Source organism: Tenrec ecaudatus, chromosome 14 (assembly GCF_050624435.1).
Source record: "Tenrec ecaudatus isolate mTenEca1 chromosome 14, mTenEca1.hap1, whole genome shotgun sequence".
In the NCBI taxonomy this organism is placed as follows: Eukaryota; Metazoa; Chordata; class Mammalia; order Afrosoricida; family Tenrecidae; genus Tenrec; species Tenrec ecaudatus.
In genome coordinates, this window is record NC_134543.1 from 85,949,919 (window position 1) to 85,972,318 (window position 22,400).

At 46.0% G+C, this 22,400-nt stretch overlaps 4 non-coding genes across 4 annotated transcripts; 2 read left to right on the top strand and 2 right to left on the bottom strand.

Moving 5' to 3' along the window:
• Positions 1 to 450: 450 nt before the first annotated feature.
• Positions 451 to 532, bottom strand: TRNAL-UAG (transfer RNA leucine (anticodon UAG)). Its single transcript has one exon. It is a non-coding gene; the product is annotated as a tRNA-Leu (tRNA).
• Positions 533 to 6,004: 5,472 nt separating this feature from the next.
• TRNAT-UGU (transfer RNA threonine (anticodon UGU)) lies at positions 6,005 to 6,077 on the top strand. The gene has a single exon. It is a non-coding gene; the product is annotated as a tRNA-Thr (tRNA).
• A 310-nt stretch (positions 6,078 to 6,387) lies between these two features.
• Positions 6,388 to 6,459, top strand: TRNAP-AGG (transfer RNA proline (anticodon AGG)). Its single transcript has one exon. It is a non-coding gene; the product is annotated as a tRNA-Pro (tRNA).
• A 1,459-nt stretch (positions 6,460 to 7,918) lies between these two features.
• TRNAL-AAG (transfer RNA leucine (anticodon AAG)) lies at positions 7,919 to 8,000 on the bottom strand. Its single transcript has one exon. It is a non-coding gene; the product is annotated as a tRNA-Leu (tRNA).
• Positions 8,001 to 22,400: the final 14,400 nt, after the last annotated feature.

Below are 22,400 nucleotides of genomic sequence, written 5' to 3' on the forward strand. Positions count from 1 at the left end.
CAACTAAGGGTGCTGGCACGCAGAGCCGCCATTCCTAACCCAGTGCTGACGGTGCCTGATGGAGATGGCACTTCCCGGAAAGCCTGCCAGATGCAGACGGAGCGAACGCAGTCCCTGGTCACCAGCAATGCTGGCCGAGGAAGCTCGAAGGCGTTCCGTGAACAGAAACACTAGACAGGCGTGCAAACGCAAGGAGCGTCCGGAGATCGCAGCCCGCGGAGGGAAAGGGTAAGTCAGCGGAGGTCGGTCCGCTGAGCCTCTGATTCGTAAACAACCGATGACAGAGTGGAAGACCCGTTTAACCGCGCGCAGAAAACTGGCGGAGGGGCTTGACAGCTGGTAGTCCATCAGCGTGCGGTAGTAGTGGGAAAGAACTTGACGTTCCAGTAATTGCCCTCTTAATCAAGTTCTTTAGCACTGCGAACCTGTGGCTAGACTAAAATGTAACACTGGCAGTGATGGGATTCGAACCCACGCCTCCGAAGAGACTGGAGCCTAAATCCAGCGCCTTAGACCGCTCGGCCACACTACCGCCCATACCGGCGGCTTCGGCTTTCTCTATCTCTGAGTTATTTGTCCCCGTGTGCCCGCGAGAGCCTGACTTCCCAACCGGCAACCAGACTTCTAGTGCTGCTTTCAGTCCGTCCTAAATGGTCAGAAAATCGAAGGCGAGAAGAAATCCCGGTGTCCTCCTTCCGACGCCCTGGAAAATGATCTAGGACAGTCAGAGATGTCACTTTTCGCTGACTCTCAGAGGCGGGGAAACCAAAAGAACAGTTTTTAAGCTTTTTTTGTGTGTCGCGTTTCAACAAGAGTTTATGATTTCCAATTTTAAAATATCCCCGGATATAGGAACCAGGAGTTAACGCGTTTAGCTGTTGGTCAGGTCGAAACCGCCAGGCGCTCCGAGGTAGACAAACGTGGCCTTCTACTCCCGTAAAGATTTACCGTCTCAGAAACCCATCGGGACAGTTTTAGCCTGTCCTATAGGGTGGCTGGAAGTCAGAGTCGATTCGATTGCAACGAGTTCGTTTCTTTGTTTTCAGCAGCCCTGCAGTTAATGATAAGAACGGGACCATTGTCACAAACCCAGCTTGCATGTATCAATTACTTACAAGGTTAAGACTCTATGCTATTTACTTTTTGGAGACTTCAAATGCGCTGCACCTGTGTGTTGAGCAAATACCCTGGGAAAACGGACTTTCTGAAGAACAGGACATACGGATTAGATTGAAGGCTGGTGAACAACTGCTCGTACAGATGGCACCGCTTTTTGCAAATGAGGAGCCGTGGAAGCACTTAGTGGTGAAGCTCAAAGACAACGGCCTGAAGTACGAATTACAACTCCATGGAAACAAAACAACAGCTCTCAAAAAAATGGACGCACGGACACCAAGATAAACAGAGAAAAGATCAAGTTGCCAAAGATTTAGTTGACCTGGACCTGCAGTCAACACCCAGGGAAGGGGAGTGAAAACATCAAATGTCCCATTGCACTGGGCAAATCGGTTGCAAAAGGCCTCTTCCAAGGGTTAAAGCGCACTTGAGAACTAAGTTTTGTTGGCTAGGCACACGAAAGCTGCACCATGACTACGGAAGATGGATGAAGAACTGATACCTTTGAACGATGATTTTGTCCAAGAAGATTGAATGTTGCCATAGACAGCCAGAAGAACGAACCTATCGGTCTCGGAAGAAGTACAGCCAGAATGCTCCTTAGAATCCAGGATGGCAAGATGGCATCTCATTTACTTTGGACACCGGAGGGACCAGTTCCCGGAGATAAAACCTCAGGCTGGGTAACCCAGAATCAGGAGAAAAGAGAGGAGGATCCTCAAGGAGATGGACTGACCCCATGGCTGTAACATGGGCTCAAACATACAAACATTTGTGAGGATGGTCCGAGACGCATCAGTGTTTTGTTCAGTTGTGCATAGAGTTGCTGAGTCTAAACCCACTCGACAGCCCCTCCGGTGCCGCCCAACAGCAACAACACGCACTGAGGTCAAAGCAGTCATCATCAGCCAGATGCACAGACGCTTCAAATCGCCTGCTCCATCTGCACAGGCTCCCAGCAAGAGCTGCTGTTTTCATGTTGCCAATGCTTCTGTCATTGCTGATTTTATCCAGAATCCTGGCATTTTAGCCACAATATGGTGACAATTAGTATTGGTGAACCTATATCAGTTAATGTTTGAAAATGAAGTAGTCATTAAAGAACATGGAGGGAAAAAAACTCCTTTAAATCTTCCATTCAATTACTGATCATGTTGTGACCAATACTGCTGTATTTCAGTGTCAAGGTTACACAACAATTTTGTTCTTAGTGTTCATATAATCTAAGAAATAGTACATTTAAACTGTTTACAACTCTATTCGCTGGAATTACATATTATTCTGGGATTAAAATTGGTAGTAAACATGACCGAGGCTTTTGTGAGGCCTGCTAGGGGAGCAGGGCCAGGGGAGGGGGGGTGCCTTACAGCACAGGTTGATAACCTGACTTGCCTCTGAGAATCGTCAAGATTGATCAAATGTACGCCACTGGAAGAGTTCTGCGTGTTCATCAAAGGAGGCAGCAAGATGAAGGTGGGGTGTTTATAGGAGGCAGAAGAACAAAGAATCCAGACTCCCTGGCTGTTGTCTCGTTCACCTCTAGGTATGCATCTGGGCACCAGGGTTATGGGATCCAAGTTCAGTCTCCCTCTGAAGGTACCTTTTATTCAAACTGTTGGCCTTACTGTTGGCATACTATTCGTTGGCACCCCAGTGAGTGAGCAACCCTCTGCACCCCCAGGCCTAATTCCCAGCCAATAGGAATCTAAATTAGACAGCCCCTTCCCACTTGGGTAGGCAGACGCACAGTCCCACTGATGTAGGGCCTATCTCTTTCAGAGTGCAAAAGGACTCCCAGAGGGAGACACAATTACTAGAGTCCCTGCCCGGAGAAGGAGGGGCCTTGATCCCGTTGGGTCTCGGCGCTGCTGGCTATGCTAAAGCCAGACTGTTTCTTTCCAAAGGAGCGTGGGAAACCAAGGAAAAGGTTTCAGAGTCATCCGGGGTCTCCCTCATCCAAAGTGGGAATAACGTTCCCATCCACACACTCTTTCTGGAGCAAAATCCTGTTTTGTATACCGTCTACATGTTCTTTGAGGAGCCCTGGTGGCAAGCAGTGGGTTACACTCTCTGGCTGCTAACCTCAACGGTTTTCGGTTTAAAACCACCAGCCGCTCCTCTGGAGGAAGATGAGGCTGTCTACTCCTGTAAAGAGCTGCCGTCTCAGAACCCACAGGAGCAGTTCGACCCTGTCCCATAGGGTCCCTGTGAGTCAGAAACAACTCAATGATAAGGAGCCTACATTCTTCCTTGCTCTTTTTTCATGGACCTTTTCTTGGTCCATGGATCCAGAATTTTTCCTAAGAATCCAATTTAAGTTTCCCAACTTGTTTCCCCTCTCCTGATCCCTCCAAACCCACCACCTTCTCACATTTCCCCCTTGCCTGGGACCTTGAATCATCTTTCCCTAGGTTCTGGCCTGAAGGTTGGTGGACCTACCGAGGGAGGTGGGGCCTTGGGAAAAGAGACAAATGTTGTTCATGGATCTTCACGGGAAGAAGTTCCCTGTCACCTCTGCCTTAGAGAAACAATTTGGAATTAGGGTTCATGGAACATCAGATACAGACAAAGCCCGAGGAAGCAGGGACCAGGGAAGGCTGGGCCTGGGTAGGAAGGAGCCTGGATGGGCTCCTAAGGTTGGGGCAGTCTTCTCGAGTGCTCCATTTGCATCCCAGTCCTAAGAGTGGCTCAAGTCCCTTACTCCCAGTGCCACCCCTTCACCTGCCTCACCCACCCTTCCCAGACACCAGCTTTGGAGTCTTTTCACACTCCTCTTAGCCTTCCAGGTCTTCCCTTTGTGCCCAGCTGATTGGCAATTGGTGCCCCTCAGGCACCAAACTTTGCTGCACCCTTGCAGAAGGTCAGCTTCTTGCCTAGTCTAATGGTCTAAGGCAAGCTGGCCTAAGGTGTCGCCTTGTCTGCCCTGCACCTCTTGAGACAGGAATTTGGATGCTGCCGCCAGCTCCTTTAGCTAAAGTATACGACTTCTGAGAAGTCCCACTTTGTGTTTCATGCTTTTTGAGAACACACAGGGAAGCAAACAAACAAACAAACAACCCTCAAAGAAACAGCAGCAGAAAACCCAAGCATGAACTTACCATCTCCAGCAGTAGATCTGCTACACTCCACCAGGAGCGGCAGTGGGGAGTCTGAGGGAAGCTGACAGTGGGGAAAATGCTGAAATCCTCCGCTAGCACTCCAGTGTGTGATACGAGGACGCATTCACTTGAACGAGAGTAAAGAGCTTGGGCTTATAATTACTGGAAAGGGGAGAGGGGCAGATGCAAGGGGAACAAACACATATTTAATATTTGACAAATTACTGTGCTTACAACTGAGCCTCAGAAGAGATTGGGGTTGATGGGATGGGGCTGGGGACAGGCAGGGAAGCCTTTTGATCGGACCTCTCTTATGGTCCGGAAGACATCAGCCCCTGCAGAGACAGAAATGAACTTGCCATATGGTGACCGAGCAAGGATGAAGGAAGGAACTTTAGGAAATGGAAGGAGGAGCCGATGGTATTAACAGAGAAGGCCAAGCAAGGAGAGGAGAGAAAGAGCACATGAGGCAGAGGGGAGGGAAGGCAGCTCACACAGTTCTGACAGTCCAGCAGGTTTGCTCACGTCTAGTCTTTGGCAACATTCACTTCCAGAGTCAGGGCCCTGAGAGTCCAGAGAGTTAAACCAACTGACCCGCATCTCTTAGTCTGGAAGCTCCACTGAAACCTGTTCATCTGGGTGACCCTGCTGTTATTTCCAGGTTCACAGCAACACCGCAGGCCACCACAACAGTGACAGACAAGGTGGACCAGAGGATTAGTAGACTATAACTTTCACACACACCCCAGCCCTTTTTAACAATAAGATCAGATTGGGGGCGGGGGGAGGTAGCGGGGAGGGAGGGGAGAAAAAAAAAAGAGGACCTGATGCGGAGGGCTTAAGTGGAGAGCAAATGCTTTGAGAGTGAGAGCGTGATTAAGGCAAAGAATGTACGGATGTGCTTTATACAATTGATGTATGTATATGTGTGGATTGTGATAAGAGTTGTATGAGACCCTAATAAAATGTAAAAAAAGAAAAAAAAAGATCAGATGCACGTGTAGAAGAGAGGGTTTTCATTGGTTGGAAAATTTAAAGAACACTATCACCTTACAGATTTCATACAAAATGTGTGATCTTGGACAAATAAAAGCATTTGGAAATAGTGGGTACAAGATCAGGCTTGTGGACAGAGGGTCAAAATTTTGAGACTGTTGTATAATGTTCGTGCCATTGCATTTGCATTGCATTTGCAACAAGAAAAAAGTGCTTGACCTTTCTTAGCTAAATAAAATGTTAGCTCCCCAACTTATATAACAAAGTCTCTAAAAGTTGTAAACAAAATTCTTTATATTTTATTTGATTATTTCGATAGTATATGTGATAGTATAAAAGATTAAGCTCTTTCTTATGACCACCCCCTTCTCCCAGGACCTTGAGAAAGGGGTACTAAGACCAAAAAACCCCACTAAACTTGGGGGCTTTGACTTCTAGAAAAAGGACAAAATGGAGATAAACGTGTCCTCTTCCTGAGTTGACCGCCACATTAAGTGGAAGGAGTGCACTATCATATTCCCATCTTCAGACACTGCCTATGTGCTCTGACTGCTTGTGAACAGACCTTCAGTTCTTACATCTGCATGGCCTGTGCAGCACTGGAGGTGCCGTCTCAGCAGGGTATCAAAGATGGATGACGACAAAAGCAGAGATGGAGGATAGCCAGCCTAGTGCCCTGGTTTTGCGAGAAATAGCTTGTGTTCCTACTCAGATTGAAATCTTAATAATTGAAAATATTAAACTTACAATACACGCATACAAGGTTAGAGGTAGAAACAAGGTATCATAGACAGGGCTCCATAGCTCAGGGGTTAGAGCACTGGTCTTGTAAACCAGGGGTCGCGAGTTCAAATCTCGCTGGGGCCTACCGCTACCTTTTTCTTTTTTCCTCTTATACCCCAAGACGCTTCAAGAAATAGGGTCTGAGGAGAGTATACGCGATAGATCTATTATTGTCCTCTCTGTTGTCAGCAGACATTCAAGTAATGCAGATTCACTTCTGCTGCCGGAAGCTACCAAGCTAGTCTCGGCTCACCGAAAGCAGCAGGCACACTCCTGCTTGTCGGAGACAAACGGGGATTCCTGCCAGTAGAAGGCACTCAAATACATGTTCTTTCAGGAAACGCTCCATTCTATGATTGAGCCTTGGGGCTAAGTGAGAACACCCGTGTCATCTGGCTCGTTGGTCTAGGGGTATGATTCTCGCTTAGGGTGCGAGAGGTCCCGGGTTCAAATCCCGGACGAGCCCTCCTTTTATTGCACTGCTATGTGAAATCAACAGCATCGCTGGAATATATGGAGCGCACAATTTGGAGCCTGTGTTTTGTTCTTTGGCACTCTCTTTGAAAAGTTGCAACCAACCCGAGACAAGCACATCGTTCTTTCTTCAGTTCTGCTTGCACTGCTATCTATTGGAGAGAAGGGCGCTGTTTTCCCCTCTGAGTGTGAACTCATTGATTTCACCTTCATTGTTCCAGGAGAGAGTTTCATGAGCATTTATTTTTCATAACTCATCTCTGCAACTGGGGCTGTTTTGGGAGACTAAGGGATAATTAAAAACGTACAGAAACGTTGCAAAACTGTGCCGGTTCCCTGTACCTTTCGCCCAGCTCTCCCAAATATTAACATTTGGTAAGATTATGAAAGTCAAGATGTTTAAACATTATGTTTACATGAACCACAAATTGTATTTGGACTTCACCAAACGTTCCACTGGCACTGATTTTCTGTTCCCAGGTTCAACTCGGGATCGCACATCGTTTGTAAGGATCATGTCTCCTGAGTGCTCTCCAGTAGCGCTGCTCCCTCAATCTTCCCCGCACTTTCGTGACTTTGAGACCTTAGAAGAGTATCCGACAGCCCGCCACCCTGTAAAAAGTCCTGCCATTTTGATTGGTCTGATGTTTTCTCATGAGTCCAGGTTACACGTTGACAAAAATGTCCTAGAAATGAGGTGTCCTACTCCTCAACGTCTTGGGAAAGAAGGCGGAGCCTTAAAGTCTCGACGTCCCTCTGGGAAGCTACAGAGTCTCCGTGTGTTTCAGCAAATGCACGCGAGGAAACCACCGCGCATTCATCGACCGTGCATTCTGTCCGAATCGCCGTACGTGTACGACTCCTCCGAACTCTCCCACGAGGTGTATACTTGCATCACGTTCACTTTACGAATGCGGAACGTGATGCGCACGGGGGCAAGCAAATTGCCCAAGGTCAGCGTTCCGATAGCAAGGCCCGGAGAGCACGCCCCCTCCACGTGGCCTCCCTTCCTTCCTGCTCCTTCACCGTCTTCAAGGCCATTTAGTGATTGTACGCGTTGCTCTTCCACGGTGGCCTGGGGCCTCCAAGTGGGGAGAGGTGACGCTTATTCACCTTCGTGGTCTCCTTCCTCTACGCCGGGAGCACTGCGCTCCGAACGGGCTCTTTGGCCGAGTTAAGAAAGGCAAAGCACTGCTCGCAAGTTTAAGATACAAACGGTCCGAACACTGGCCTCTGGGAAACGGTGGATTTAAGGCTCCCTCGCTGTCTGACTTTGAAAAGACTTTGAAATATGCACTTTACATTATGAGGCTCAGGACTATGGGAGACGCCAACGAAGAACACACGAGCCAAGGGGCAGGTATAAGAATGGACACTCCATGATTGCCATGAGAACATTGCTTACAGTAGCCCAGCGTAGTAACACGGAGGTTTAAGGAGAAAAAAGGTGATGGCAGCGGTGGGATTCGAACCCACGCCCCCGAAGAGACTGGAGCCTTAATCCAGCGCCTTAGACCGCTCGGCCACGCTACCCGTTAGGAAGCCGGGCCTGCATACGCTCTACAGTCCACTCGCTTCTCCTCCCTGCCCGCGCGCGTGCCAACCCCGCGGCGGTTCGGTTTCACGGGACTTGGGGCTCTCTGGTCGGCCCGCTTGCCTCTTTCTGCCGCGGGCTCGCACTTTTAAGGGCGGCGGGGAGAGGTGGAGCGCACGTCTCCACCGGCTTCCCGAGCGACAAGCGCACTCGGTGTAGCGACTTTCCAGGACGTCTGCCCTGCAGGCGGGTCCCGCGGGCCGCTCGGTCGCGCGGACAGGCTCGTCGCTTCCCCGAATTCGGAGGCTGGGCCCAGAGCCCGTTCCCGGGAGAGGCGGGTGCGCCGCGAGCATCCCCCAAGTCTGCACGGCACCCGAACTCCGGGGCCGCGCTCCGGCCGAAGGAAGCCGCCGGCCCGGCGAGGTCCCCCGAGTCCGGCGCTGTCCCCCGGAACCCGGCGCTGTGCCCGGAACCCGGCCCGGTCCGCCGAGCCCAGTGCGGTCCCCCGAGCTCGCCGCCACCCGGCCCCGAGGCGGGAGTCCGCGGGCCCTGGGGCTCGCCCGTCGGCCTGGGACTGCCGGGTGCCCCTGCCCCGCGAGCCTGCAACAGCGTCGGTCCATTCGGAAGCAGAAACTGGCAGCGCTGATATTTTTGTTGATTCCAGACCTTTAAACAACAATTTGTCCCCTTGAAAAAATATCCGTAGTTGTGGGTGCGGGTAACTGCAGGGATGTATTCATCCACTAGAGGTCATCCCATTCTCACGATTGTCGAAATAGAACAACTGTTCAACAGGATTAAAGTTTTCTTTTCTGAATTAAAACAAAAACAAAAAAACCCCGGAGCGGCTCCGACGTGACTGATAGGATTCTCGCTTATGGTGTGAGAGGTCAAGAGTTCGACCCCAGGAAGAGCCCTCCCCCATTGCCTGATGGTGTTAAATATTAGCACATAATAAACACCGCCAGTAGCCGAGCACTAATCTGTACTCCAGTATATCCACTCTGTTCTCGATCCTTATGCAAATGCTCCTGTCACATTATTGAATCATCCGCACAACATGCGAGCTGCTGTCACGTAGCAGTAAAGTCTTGAAGGTAAGCAAGCGGACATCTAGCAGAGAAGCAATAAAGTCCACATGGAAGAAGCACATGCCTGTGTGATCACGAGGTGCCCAAGGGATCAGGTATCAGGTATCAAAGAACAAAATCATATCATTGTGAATGAGGGAGAGTGCAGACTGGGACCCAAAACCCATCTGTAGGCAACTGGACATCCCCTTACAGAAGGGTTGCGTGGAGGAGATGAACCAGTCAGGGTGCAGTGTAGCAATGATGAAACATATAACTTTCCTCTAGTTCCTAAATGCTTCCTCCTCCCCCACTATCATGATCCAAATTCTACCTTACAAATCCACCTAGACCAGAGGATGTACACTGGTACAGATAGGAACTGGAAACACAGGGACTCCAGGGTGGGTGATCCCTTCAGGACCAGTGCTGAGAGTGGCGATACCGATACCGGGAGGGTGGAGGGAAGTTGGGGTAGAGAGGGAGAACTGATTACAAGGATCTAACCTCCTACCTGGGGGACAGACAACAGAAAGTGGGTGAAGGGAGACATTGTACAGTGCAAGATAAGACAAAATAATAATTTATAAATTATCAAGGGCTCATGAGGGAGGTGGGGCAGGGAGGGAGGGGGAAAACAAGAGGGGCTGATACCAAGGGCTCAGGTAAAAAGCAGATGTTTTGAGAATGATGATGGCAACAAATGTATAAATGTGCTTGACACAATAGATGCATGTATGGATTGTGATGAGTTGTATGAGCCCCCAATAAAATGATTTTTAAAAGGTGGGGGAGTATTTATATAGTACTGCCAAAGAGGGAGGTCCTTGATGAGATAGAATGACAGAGTGGCTCCCACAATGGACTCCAAGGTAAGACCAAGTGTGAGGATTGCCCAGTCCAGCCAGTGTTTCCTTCTGTTGTGGACTGGTTCGCTATCAACCCACTCAAAGGCACTTAACAATAGAAATATACTGTACTAGGTTTCTTTAACCCGCTAGCTCTGCACTGGAGAAAGATGTGGCAGTGTGCTTTCCTAAAGAGTTACAGCCCCAGAAATTCAGTAGCTCTGTTCTAGAATCCACGACAGGGCAGTTGGATTTGGGTTGGGTGTTTCTCAGAAAATCATTATTTCTAAAATCAATCATTGTGTTCCCTTTGCAGTTTTTTGTTGTTTCTTGGGATTGTTCGTTCAGAACTTAGGCCGGAGGTATACTTTATATTAATAGCTTCGCATGACCCTCAATTTTTCTGTACTGTAAGCATTGAGGACCTCCTTTATGTGCTGGGATCTCTCGTGGATGTTGTGGCAAGACAAAATGAGTCCCGTGGTGAGCTGTCTGTCAGTCAAGCCTGGACGCCGACCTTAGACTTTAACCATTAAAGGCTAAGATAACAGGCTGTTGTGTGATCGTGAGAGAGAGGAGTCTCAGTTGGTAAAGCATATTGGGCATGATGAACTCCTTAGAAGGGATTCTCAAATCGACTTAACTGCAAATCATTTTTTATCTAAAAAAAACCCTGTGAATTAGGTGAAGGCTTACAGAGAAGATCATACATTTACATCCAACAATTCATACGCGCTTTGTTTCCACTCATGCATCGCAATCCCTCAGTGAGCCATCTCTTATCCCACTTCCTCCCTGGTTTCCTGTCTCCATCCCTCCTTCTTTCCTTCACCCTTTGGATTTTGACCTTGAGCAGGAGGCAGGTTTGAAGGCCTGGTCTGATCCCTCCTTGTGACTAGGCTTCAATGATCTCTTTGGTTTAATGGGAAGAAAAGTGACCCACATCCGAAAGTGCAAGTAGGTTACAGTCAGGGAACAAACAGGCTTGAAAGCTCTCTGTTTTCGCATTGGGAGCCCTCTTTTTCTTGAGAAAGGCTAGTAGGGTTGGCCAGCCTCTCTGTTGGAAAGACCTAGCCCACTTCCCTGCACCAGTTCGATCAGATAGGAACTATGCAAATGGTGACATTTGTGATCTACATAATGGCATGCAGTTTCCGGTTTAAGTAGCCTCTCAGCTATCAGCTTGAATAAAATTGGCCCTTGCCTATGCGGATGGTAATCTCTACAATGTGCGTGCGCTGGGACACAGTTTCCTGTTGACATGGTATCAAGACCAGTTGATCCCATAGCGGGAGCATTCACAGAGACACCACCCTGCCACTCTGACCTTCACAGACAGGGGCCAGTAACCCAACTCAAGGACACAAGCATGACATGCCAGAATAAGTTTTGCTCACTGGTACCAGAAGCCCCGGGACAGAATCTATCTTTTTTTTTTCCCTCCCTCCCCGTTCCCCCCTCCCAATGTGCCCTTGGTAATTTATACATCGTTATTTGGTCATATCTTGCCCTATCCGGAGTTTCCCTCCCCCCACCCTTCTCTGCCGTCCCTCTCCCAGTGAGGAGGTCACACGTGGATCCCTGTAATCAGTTCCCCCTTTCCAACCCACTCACCCTCTACTCTCCCAGCATCGCCCCTCTCATCCCTGGTCCTGAAGGTATCATCCACCCTGGATTCCCTGTGCCTCCAGCCCCCATATGCACCAGTGTACAACCTCTGCCCTATCCAGCCCTGTAAGGTAGAATTCGGATCATGGTAGTTGGGGAGAGGAAGCATCCAGGACCCGGGGAAAGCTGTGTTCTTCATCGGTACTACCTCGCACCCTCATTGACCCATCTCCTCTCCTGAACCCCTCTGTGAGGGGATCTCCATTGGCCGACACTTGGGCCTTGGGTCTCCACTCTGCACTTCCCCCTTCATTCAATATGGTATATATATGTGTATATATATACACACATACATATACATATATAGACATACACACATATATACATATACACACATATATCTTTTTTTTTTGTATGATGCCTTTATACCTGGTCCCTTTGGCACCTCGTGATCGCACTGGCCGGTGTCCTTCTTCCATGTGGGCTTTTTTGCTTCTGAGCTAGATGGCTGCTTGTTCACCTTCAAGCCTTTAAGACCCCAGACACTATCTCTTTTGATAGCAAGGCACCATCCACTTTCTTCACCACATTTGCTTATGCACCCATTTGTCTTCAGCGATCCTATCATGGAGGTGTGCAGTCAATTATATGATTTTTTTAGTTCTTTGATGCCTGATAACTGATTCCTTCGGGACCACTCGATCACACAGGCTGGTGTGTTCTTCCATGTGGACTTTGTTGCTTCTGAGCTAGATGGCCGCTTGTTTATCTTCAAGCCTTTAAGACCCCAGTCACTATCTCTTTTGATAGCCGGGCACCATCAGCTTTCTTCACCACATTTACTTGTTCACCCACTTTGGCTCCAGCCATTGTGTCGACAGAATCTATCTTAAAGGGATTGTTGCATGCACACCTAATTAACATGCCCTTACCTAAAAGGATTATTTTCCTGGGAGTCCCTACTTACCTACCGAATGAACAAACGGAATGTCCCTTCTTTCCAAGAACACCTTATAAACCCTAGCGATGCTCTTGTTCAGGGAGGCGGGGGGGGGGGTGAGAGTAGTATACGCCCTTCCTATCTTCTTGTGCCGACTCTTCTCCTAATAAACATCTGCTCCTGGGGACCTCTCTCGCTTCTCCTGAGTATTCTCAGTTGGCAAGAAGTAAGATCCTTCTCTTAGAATATTGACTGGGGAATGGCGTCCCTGGTAACAGATAGATGCTGCCCGTCTGATCTTAAATTATTGACTATTCTGACATAGGAAAGTAAGCTCAGTTCCAGACCTAAAGAATGAACACAGGTCACAGTCCTTGTGTCCCTCGCCTGGGAAGCTCTTTCAGGAGTGCTGGTGGCACAGCCTTCAGCCACTCTGCCTGAGAAAGATGCAGCAGTCTGCTTCCAGAAAGGTCCAAGCTTGGAAAGCACATTCACTCTGTCCTCCAGCGTCTCGTATGTGTTTGCGCTAACGCAACAAGTTAGGGGCTGGAGGGGACTATGCAAGCTTTTCAACCATTTCACTGCTGAGTCTATTGGGCTCTCCAAGGACACAGCCTGGGAGTGGTTATTTTATAATAAACTGCCTCCGTGCAGTGAGGACACGGAATCACTGCCCTGTGACTTATAGTTCCTGCTGAGTTCCTCTGTCAGCCACAGCTGTAGACCATGTCCTATAAAACAGTAACTGTAGGCACCCTCTTCCCATACCCATTTTCCTCAGGACCTTCTAGCAGGGCCATTAGCATCCCCGGCTAAAGTAACTTCTGGGTCCAGCCATGTTCCTCCTTTGTTACAGCCATGCATGCCCCTCCAGGCTATTAAGGAAAACATTAGAAGCAGAGAACTGAAAAAAGAGAAGAACAAGAAGGAGAAAAATAAAAACCTTCCCTCCGTGTGTCTGTGTGTGTGTGTGTGTGTGTGTGTGTGTGTGTATCTAGGTAGTGAAATTGGTTAATCTGCTTGCTACTAAGAGGTTGGAGGTTCAAATTCATTTAGCTGTGTCTTTGAAGAAAGGTTGGGCAAGTCCGTTCTTAAAAAGGTAGTCATTGAAAGCCCTACAGAACACAGCTGTTCTCTGACACACATGAGATCATCCTAAATTGGAACTGACTTGATGACAACTGGCTTAGGGTGTGAGAGGGGTGTGGGGAGGAGGAGGAGGAGGAGGACAGGGAGGGAGGTAGGAGAGAGAGAAGAGGGAATGTGACTGCCATTCTCTACACAAGGGCTATGTCCTGGGACCACTCCTTTAACCCCCACTATCTCTTTCACAGCCCATATTAATCCAGTAGCAAATGCTGTTAGCTCTGTCTTTGGAATGTTCTCCTTTGGCAGTCTCTACAATGGAGTACCAAAGCAGGAGGATCTTGTTCCCTCCTGGAGAGGCTGACTGGGTCAGTCTGGGTAAACGAGGGAAAGGATCCCACAGAAACTCATATGTATGAGAGTTTTAGGTAAAGGGTAAGTGCACACCAAGAAAACATCCCAACCCAGTGCTGTCCAAGCCCACAAGTCCAACATTAACCCATATGTCCAACACCAGTCCACAAAGTCCTCCTCCATCTCACAAAACACACTATGATGCCAACTGCAGGAGGAAAGCCAAGTCAGTGATTGTATAAGCATCTCAGCGCTGGCAGGGGTCTCCACACGGCTGCTCCAGCACCCAGGGCTGCATCGGGGTAGGTCCATGTGGCTTCTTCTCAGGGATGTGTTACAGGAAGTCAGCCTTGCCAGCTGAAACAGGGAACTGGCTAAAGCAGCTGCACCCTGTTCCAACCACCAGAAAGCAAGAGACCCAAGAACTAGAAAGGTGAGGCTCACCCAGCCATTTACCTCTCCTCCCTTCAGTTAATCCCACATGTGTTTATCGGTCAGTTTGGCACAATAAACTTTAACTATCTCACTGACACAATTCTTAGTACCCAATACACAATCAATGAATATTGGGTGAGTGGACTGTGTACTATTGTTTTAAAATCAATGATCGACAAGTTTCTGAGGGAGACCTGGTGCTGCGAGACTGAGGGAAATAAGGAGCAGGGGAGTTTGGAAGCTCCATATTAAAGGATTCTTGCATTGAGGAGGATGTGTTATTCTGTAGGAAAGGCTGAAAGGGGTGAGGTGGGGGCCAAACCTGGTGAATAAGATTCTGTAGTGGTTCTCTTCTGGGTCACAACATGGTTCTGTACCTTCGAAGAAGCTTTGGAAAGTTCTCCCAATGAGACATCCAGGAAGGCAAGAGCAGCCCCCCCAGAAGCTGTAAATTGGGTATCAGAGCCACTGGCTCCTATTGCAAGCTTGCTCCAGGCCAGGCTGTGTTCGTACAAGGCTGCTCAGGCACTCAGGGTTTTGAGAAGATACTGGAAGAGTGGGTATTTGGGGTCACATAGCCAGATCAGTCTGTAAGAGCAGAATGATAGAGTTAGAGATGTAGATACTAAAACCCGTAGACAAGTCTCTCCTCTCTATGGCTCTCCCACCCCTATCTACTTCCTGTACTCTGTGACTCACCAACTCTTACCTCAATCTTACCATCTGGTAAGTGCCATCAGCACTCCATCCTAAGATCCTTCTGCAGAGAATGGCCCTACGATCCTCCCAGTTTGAACCAGGCCTGAGAGCATGCACTGTCCTTACACCGGTGTCCTCCCACTCACACCAGACCCAAGAGTCCCTGGAGGGAGCCACATTATTGGAACCACATGATCTGATTCACTGTTCCCTCCAAACCTATTTTTCAGCTGAGAGGTCTGTCTGGCGAACATCTGGGAGAACATGACTCACCAATCAGACCTCTGTTTATGGACGGAGGCAGGTTAGAGGGTGAGGAGGGACAGGGAAAAAAAATCATCAGAATCCTGGAACTTTGGGGGAATCAAGAGATAGAGGTGTCCCCAACTTGGGTAGCATGTGGTATTTTGCTCATGAGACCCCCATGCTGCTCCTGATCTGTTCACACAATAAAATCCCTTCCTGTTTCCCTTGTATGCAGTGTCTTCTTTAATTCAACCAGGTAAGAAAGTAGAACGAAAGACTGTAGGTTGGAGTAACAAGCTATCAAAGGAAGAGAAAAATTAAGCTTGAGGAAGGGCCTATGGTCCATGCCAACATAGGCATGTACTCAACAGGAATTCACCCACCTCACTGGACCAGGTCTTTGCGATGAGGGGGACTACAAACAAGCATTCTGTCTAACAAAGCAAGCTTGCTCTCTGGAGAAGGTGGTGCGAAGGTCATCTTGGACACTAGGGGACGCACTTGATCACTCACTGCCCTCACACGGATTTCAAGCCTGATAACCCTACTGAGCACAGAGGAAAGGCTCCATAGTTTCAGAACCCGTGACTCTGCTGGAGTAGATGGCCTCATCTTCCTCCCAAGACGAATGGAGCACTTGAACTGTAAACCTCTCTGTGAGCAGCCCAACACTTCCCACACCCGAGGCCCTCAGAGTCTTATTCTGTTTCCCAAACAAGAGTGAATATTGAATGTTTCTGCACCCAGGGGCTAGGAAATCAAACTAGGATCTGCCCCTGGTCATGGATTTCCTGTTTGGGTTTTTCTTAAAGGAGAGAGCTTATTGTGCAAGAGTTGATTAATTTTTTTCTTTTTAAAATCATTTTATTACAGAGTTAATTTCTATGGACTCAGATATATTCTCTTCATCCTTCTGTGGGCGTAAGGTGGGGATGAAGCATATAGGAGAGAATAGCAAGTCATTGCCCAGACCAATGGTGTTCATGGGATGGATGCTAGCTACTTCTGAAGACAGGTGGCATTCCATGGAGATTAGGGAAAGCAGAGACCAGCTCTACAAGTAACCTTAAAAAAAACCCAAAAAACCCTTTTGGATTTATTTATTTATTTAAAATAATCATTATATTGGGGGCTCTGCCAGCTCTTACAATATCCCACACATCAAATGTATCAAGCACATTTGTACATATGTTGCCATGATCCTTTCCAAAGCATTTTTGTTTCTACTTGAGGCCTTGGTATAAGCTCCTCTTTTTCCCCTCCCTCCCCCACCCTCCATCCTCAGGAATTCTTGTTCGATTATATATTGTTATTACTATTTATCTTACACTGTCCATTGTCTCCCTACATCGACATTTCTGTTATATGTCCCCTTCAGGGTGGGGGGTGGAAGACTATATATCCAACCTTGTGATGGGTTCCCCCTTTGGAGCTGGTCTTTTGTGTTTGGTTATTTGTGATGCCCTTGTTTGTCACTAAAGACTCCAAATCCCAAACATAAAATGCATCAGCCTACAAGTATCTGTCTTTGACAAAGGACCTAGAAAGATCCAGTGGGAGAAAGACAGCCTCTTCAACAAATAGTGTTGTATAAACTGGATTTCTATACGCAGAAGAATGAAACAAGACCCATACCTTTCCCCGCACACAAAAACAAACTCAAGGTGGATTAGAGTAAACCCTAAAGCAATCAAGACCCTCAATGAGAAGGCTGGAGCAAACTGAAGCGCCCTATTGCAGGGCATACATAGACTCCCAAGTATAATGGAGGAGGCCCACATAGCAGAAGACCCCAAATCCTTTTCAATTTTACTTTTCCTCCTTTTTATTTTATTTTTTTGAAGCACCTGAGATCACTATTTAGATTTGAGGGATATGAAATCTGGAGGGATTTGCTTGTTTTTAAAAGAAACATATATATATATAAATATATATATGCACAGTCCACCTCAAAAAATAAAATTAATAACAATATCCAGTGAAAAACTCCACATAAGTTGTTCTCCTGCCTCACTTCCCCCCCTCCCTCTGCAATAACCTATCCTTCCCCTCCCTCTGTTCCCCTCCCTGTCCCTGGCCTCCTCTTAGTCATCAAAGTCTTTCCTATTGGTTTATAAACCATATTTCTTTTTCTTTGCTTCTCCTTAAAACAATGGTGTTATTAAATATTTATCTTTGTAAACGGACTGAGTTTGCTAAGTATAATGTCACCTAGCTTGGTCCCAATCTTGGGGTGCTTAAGAGATTTGTCATTGTTTTTATTGATGTGTAACATCCCATAGTAGGAATGTACTTGAGCTTGTTTATCCTTTCTATATAATTTGGATTTTTGATTGTTTCCAAGTTTTTTCTATTATGAAAGTTGCTGCAATAAATATAGGTGTGCATATGTCTGCTCGTGTTGCATTCTTAATTTCTTTAGGGCATATAGCCAGTCAAGAGATTGCTGGGTTCTAAGGTACTCGTATTTTCATTTATTTAAGGAAGTGCCAGATTGATTTCCATAACTGTGTACAATTCTATAGTCCCACCAGCAATGTAAAAGCATTCCTCTCTCTGTGTTTTTTCCAACATTTATTATTTTCTGTTTTATTGAATTTTTCTAAAAGTATCTTTGTGAGGTGATATCTCATTGTTTTAATTTATATATTTTTATGCTTTTTTATTATTTTTTTTGCTTCTTTAAAAAATCATTTCCCCCCAATACAATAGCACCTCGCCCTGCTAAGCAGCCATTGCAGGATACCCATCTTCCCGACATGATCACTGAAGACAGCCGTGTGTGTAAGCAAATGTGGTGAAGAAAGCTGATGGTGCCCAGCTATCAAAAAAAGATATAGCGTCTGGGGTCTTAAAGGCTTGAAGGCAAATAAGCGGCCATCTAGCTCAGAAGCAACAAAGCCCACAGAGAAGAAGCACACGGCCTAAGCGAACACAAGGTGTTGAATGGACCATGTAGCAGATACAAAGGAACAAAAACAATCATTGTGTGATCACCTTCCTCACATAATGGCTGAAGACGAAAGTGTGCATAAGCAAGTGTGGTGAAGAAGGCGGATGGTGCCCGGCTACTGAGAGATATAGCGTCTGGGGACTTAAAGGCTTGAAAGCAAACAAGCGGCCATCTAGCCCAGAAGCAACCGAGCCCACACGGAAGCAGCACACCAACATAGGTGACCATGAAGGACAAAGGAGACCAGGTCTCCAACATCAAAGGTGGGGTGGTGGTGAGAATCACATCACCGTGAAAGAGGGGGAGTGCATGATGGGGACCCAATGCCCACCTGTAGAGAGCTGAACACCCCTTCCAGAGGGGTAGTGAGGAGGAGATGGGCCACACAGGGTTCAGTGTAACAACAATGAGACTCAAAACCTTCCTCTAGTTCCTGAACGCTTCCTTCCCTCCCAATCATCATGACCCCAATCCTACCTTGCCTTGCGGACCTGGTTGTACCAGAGGATGTACAGCGGTGCAGTGGGAATCTGGAGGCACAGGGAATCTAGGACAGACGAACCCTTCAACACCAGCGGTGGGAGAGGCGACACCAGGAGGGAAGGGCATGTAGAAAGGGAGAACCGATCTCAGAGATCTATGTGTAACCTCCTCTCTGGGAGATTGTCAAGGGGGAGGCGGGTGAGGGGAGACGCCGGGGAGTGTAAGATAAGATATAATAATTATTTATAAACTATCAAGGGACCAGGGGTGGGATCGGGGAGGGAGGGGGATGGGGGAAAAAAAAGGGAAACCGAGCTGATTCCAGGAACCCAAGTGGAAGGTGAATTATGAGAGTGACGAGTGCAACGAATGTATAAGGGTGCTTTGCTCATTTGATGTATGCACAGATTGTGATAAGAGCCTTATGAGCCCCAATAAAAAGACTTTAAAAAAAAAGAAAGAAAATGATTAGGGCAAAGAATGTACGGATGTGCTTTATACAATTGATGTATGTATATGTATATGTATATGTATATGTATGGATTGTGATAAGAGTTGTATGAGCCCCTAATAAAATGTAAATTAATTAATTAATTATTTTGAAAAAATCATTTTATTAGATGCTCTTACAGATCTTATAACAATCCATACATCCATCGTGTCCAGCACATTTGTACATATGTTGTCATCATCCTTTTCAAAGCATTTTCTTTCTACTTGAACTCTTGGTATCAGCTTCTCATTTTTTCCCTCCTTCCCCCACCCTCCTACCCTCATGAACCCTTGATAAATTATAATTATTATTTTCATATCTTACACCGTCCGCTCTCTCCCTTCTCTTATTGCTAATGTACTTGAACATATGATTGTTGGCTGCCTGGATGTCAACTTAATAAATTCATGTCTTGTATCTATTTTTTGATTAGGCTATTTGTATTTTTTCTATTAAGATACTGTAGTCTTCTATAGATTTTGGAGATTAGCCCTTTATCGAATGCATTGTTACCGAGTATTCTTCCCCATCTGTGGGTTCTCTATCAACTTTTTTGACAGTCTTTTGATTTGTATAAATGTATTTTTGTGGGTTCCATTTCTCTATTTTGTTTTCTGTAGTATGTAAATTTTTCTTTTCCTTTTTAAAATATAAGGGTGGATATTTTTCATTATGTTCAGTAGTGTGTTTATGCCTTGCATTAGGGTCCTTAAGCCTGTCCTATTTTTTTTCATTGATGGTATTTACACATGTGTAATTTGTATTTAAGTTTTGGCCCATCTTGAGCTGGTTTTTGTACATGATGTGAGGTATGGGTCCTGTTTCATTCTTTTGCAGGTGAAGATCCAGTTTTCCAGCACCATTTGTTGAAAAAGCTCTCTTGCCCATTTAATGTTTTTAGTCCTTTATGAAAAATTAAGTGTCTATAGGTATTGGGTTGTATTTCTAGGTTCTCTATTCTAATCCATTGGTCTCCATACCTATTGTTGTACCAGTATCAGTCTATTTTAATTACTGTGACTATATAGTAGGTATTAAAATCTTGGAGTGAAAGATCTCCTAATTTGTTTTTATTTTTTAATAGTTTTTATTTATCCTGGGTCACCTTCCATTCTGGAGGAAGTGTGCTAGACTTTGGATTAGAATTACATTGAGTTTGTGAAATATTTTGGGTAATATTAACATTTTACAATGTTTAGTCTGCCTATCTAGGAACGTGATAGCTTCTTCCATTTGTCTAAGTTTCTTTTGGTTTCTTAAAGAAGTGGTTTGTAGTTTTCATTAAATAAGTTATTTTATTTCTCTGATTAGATTTATTCCTAAATTACCTTTTGTGTAATTATTATAAATGGTATTGTTCTTTTGATATCATTTTCAGTATCATCTTTACAAGAAGCCAACTGACTTCTGTATGTTGATCTTATAGCTTGCTCTGCTGCTAAATTTTTTTATTATTTTGAGCAATTTTAATTGAATATTTGGGGATTTCCACATATAGGATTATGTCATCTGAACATAAATTCTTATTTCTTTTGTGCCTATGTGGATACTTTTAATATCTTTTTTATATTTTATGGCACTAACTGAAACTTCCAGAACTATATTAAATAGTAGTATATAAATTATCAAGGGTTCATGAAGGAGGGGGGAGCGGGGAGGGAGGGAAAAATGAGGAACTGATGACAGGGGCTTACGTGGAGAGCAAATGTTTTGAGAATGATGAGGGCAATGAATGGACAGATGTACTATACACAATTGATGTATGTATGGATTGTGATAAGAGTTGTATGAGCCCCTAATAAAATGATTTTTTTAAAAGCCCACAACAAAATGACACCAACAAAACCATATTTATCAACAACACTACTGATTTTAAATGGACTAAATTCACCAGTTAAAAGACTAACAGAATGGATAAAAAACTTGAGCCTGGGACCAACTTGAGAACCTTGGCGCAGGGAATACACAGGCTATCAGAAATAGGGAAGGACACAAACACAGAGGAGGCACAAATTGACAAGTGGGATATACTGAAGATAAAACACCTGTGTACATCAAAATAATTCACCAAGAGAGTAATAAGAGAGTCCATGGACTGGGAAAACATCTGTAGCAGTGACACATCAGACAAAGGCCTTATTACTAAAATCTACAATACTCTGCTAGCTTCCAAAATGAAAAAAACGAATTACTCATTGAGGAGGTGGGCAAAAGACCTGAACAGAAGTTTCACAGGGGCAGAAATCCGAATGGCCAATAAACATATGAGAAAATGTTCCCAATCTTTAGCCATAAGAGAAATGCAAGTTAAAACAACAATGAGATACCACCTAACACCCTCAAAGGTAGCCCAATTCAAAAAATCAGAAAGCAACAAGTGTTGGAGGGGCTGTGGGGAGACAGGAACTCTCATACACTGCTGGTGGGCCTGTAGGTATGTACAGCCACTATGGAAATCTATCTGGCGATATCTAAAACAGATGGAAATCAAGCTACCATTCGACCCACCAATCCCCCTACTTGACATATAGTCAGAAGAGGCAAGTAACAAACCACGGCCAGATATCTCTGCCCCAGTGTTCATTGCAGCACAGTTCATAATTGCAAGGAGTTGGAAACAACCCAAATTCCCATCAACAGATGGATGGATTAAAATAATTGTGGTACATACATACAATGGAGCACTATGTATCGCTAAAAAACAGTGATGAATATATGAAGCACATTGCTTCATGGAAAGAACTGGAGGAAATTATGCTGAGCGAAGTAAGCCAAGCACAAAAGGACAAATACAACATGAGTCCACTGATGTAAGTTTTAAAAAATACAAAAAGGGGAAAAAGCTACTATATACAAACATTTCTGGGGTGAGGACCAGGTAGTATGGCAGGAGCCAGACCAAATCTAGGTATACATATGGTAGCCAACTAAAAATGAGGCAGGGAAAAGAGGGAAAAAAAGAAATGTGTAGCGGGGGAACAGGGCACTCTCCCACCCAAGGGGAGGGTATTGTTTATATCTCCACAGAGAAAGAGGGACCAGACTTCAACCCAGTGCTCCAAGATGTGAATGCAACATACTAGCATGGAGCAGGGAACCATGGAGAGGTCTGAGGGGCTGCCCCTCCTTCCCCCAGAAGAATTTATTTCAGAAGACAGCACTGAAGCTGCAGCTCGGGGAGAGG